At 41.1% G+C, this 2,265-nt stretch overlaps 1 pseudogene; it reads right to left on the bottom strand.

Moving 5' to 3' along the window:
* Positions 1-465: 465 nt before the first annotated feature.
* Positions 466-1,377, bottom strand: LOC134482776 (serine/threonine-protein phosphatase 2A catalytic subunit alpha isoform-like; annotated as a pseudogene).
* Between the last annotated feature and the right edge of the window lie 888 nt (positions 1,378-2,265).

Raw genomic sequence — 2,265 nt, 5'->3', positions numbered from 1 at the left:
AAATCACACAATTAAATTAATAGTATACCTGAAAGGAACACAACAAGAGGGGAGGACTTCATACTTATTTAAAAATGTTCATTAACCTTAATGCTTGTTTGCTCTCCTCATCTTCAGTCATGCTGAGTAAGCTATAGCTAAGTGGAAGTGAACTGGACTCACAGGTGTTAATGTGCACATCCTATATCTGCAGTCTTTCATGAAAACAAAATAGCTCTATGTCAGAAACTGGATTCGTAACCAACAATGTCACATCAACATGCAATGAATTGGTTCATTCTAAAGTGGTCATGGCTGTTGATGACAAGAGGCTTTGTATTTTCATAGGGTACATCTTCTGGTACCCGTGAAAACAAGATTGTTGAATGTTAACTATTTATGACACTTTGTTACTTTTGCTCTGACCATTTCCATTAGGTCAATATATGGTTGTTCATGGCAATACTGTACAAGGTTAAACTTTCATTACAGGAAGTAGTTTGGGGTATGACTAGTGACATGTTGCTCACCACTAGGAGGTGCTGGGTCAAACTGCAAGAAAGAATTCTTAGGAGTGTCAAGTTTCATGATTGCAGCTTGGTTACCACAACAATAGCAATAGTTTGAGCACTGAAACTTGTTTCTACATTCTGGTCATGGCACCAGTTATAACCCTCCATCACCGGCTGTTGAGGTCTGGACACAAACGTGAGGCAATTGGCATGAATAAATGTCTCAGAAATATTTTGGCCAAAAGCATAACCTGAAGAGATATCCCCCAGACATCATGGTCATCTGAATCTGACCACAGCAAGTTACACATTGGACCCTCATGAGAAACTTCGTGTAGGTGTTCAAGTACTTGGATGTGATCCAGTGTGTCTATGGATGGTGGGAGACCACCACGTAGACAGAAGATCTGTCCATCCTCCAAGGCAGTGAGAGGAAGATAGTCAAAAAAGGTCTGTGAAGTATTTCCAAACATTTGCATTCCTGTATTTCCTTAAACACTCATCGTAGAAATCATAAACTTGTGTGATCTGTCTGTTCTCACAATTGCCTCGGAGTATGGGGATACTTTCTTGGTAAGGAACCTTAATAGTTACAAGCAGTGTAACTGTTTCAACTGAGTAATATCCTCTGTCCACATAATCACCCATAAGCAAGTGAGTTGTATCTGGTGGTTTACCACCATTCTAAAGAGTTCCATGAGGTCATGAAATTGCCAATAAACACACAGTGACTGGACTTTGAACCTCTTGCCTGTAAGATTCTTTTGGTCACTATTTCTTTAGCCTTCTCACAGAGGCTCTTGACCTGGGACTCAGAGAGCTGCTTGCACTAGTTCAGCTGTTCGATCCTCTGGTCTAGCTCCTTGGTGAGCATCTTCTCATCCATGATGCCGTCCACCCGAACCGCTGCAGCTCTGAGCTGCTCCAATGCCCTGGCCAGCACTTGGGCCATAGGCACAGACTGCAGCTGCTCCCCTGGGTGCTTCCTGCGGCCCCAGGTGTCTGCTTGCCCTGGCACTGGCATGCTGGCTTGCACCCCAGTGCTCATGCCTCCTCATCTGCTCGTCCCAGCATGGGACTTGGCTTTCTGTAATGGCCAGCTGATAAACAACTTCAGCAAAGTGGCCAGATGTAAAATTAAATAAATCACTAGCCTTTTTTTTTTTTTTACAAATGATAAACTGGTTGAGAAAGAAATTAGGGAAACAATCCCTTTTACAACTATATCAGCACATAATCATAAACACACACACACACACACACACACACACACACACACACACACGAGGGGGCATCAGACTTTGTTAAAAACAAATGACCATGCTTCGTTTTTCTCTATCTAGTACAAATTTCCATATACATAATATCCTCATACCACCATAGAACACCAGAAAAAATCTATCAGATTACCTGATCACAGAGAAAATTGTCCTTAAAATTTTCTCATTAGAATTTTAGAAGTAATTATACATAGAATTTGTATCCTTCAAACTATAATGTGAATTTTTATGATTTCTAACAAACCAGAGGAAAAAAAAGTCATGATAAAAGAAAATGGACATGAATTCTTAATTTGTAGATGAGCTGGGCATGAGAGAAATGTGTAATTTTTTTCTTACACCCATGCCTGGGGAAATCTTACCATTTGTTAAGGTCTGCAGGAGACAGTCTTGATCATATCTAAGTCTGACTCTGAGTCAGAATATCCAGGCCTTTCCTGTGAGTTAGGCTCTGCTGGCCCTAGGCTGTTCCTGCTCTTTACTCTAGATGCATT

Source organism: Rattus norvegicus, chromosome 17 (assembly GCF_036323735.1).
Source record: "Rattus norvegicus strain BN/NHsdMcwi chromosome 17, GRCr8, whole genome shotgun sequence".
In the NCBI taxonomy this organism is placed as follows: domain Eukaryota; kingdom Metazoa; phylum Chordata; class Mammalia; order Rodentia; family Muridae; genus Rattus; species Rattus norvegicus.
Note: the sequence above shows the minus strand (reverse complement) of the source record. Positions and strands in the feature narration are given on the sequence as shown.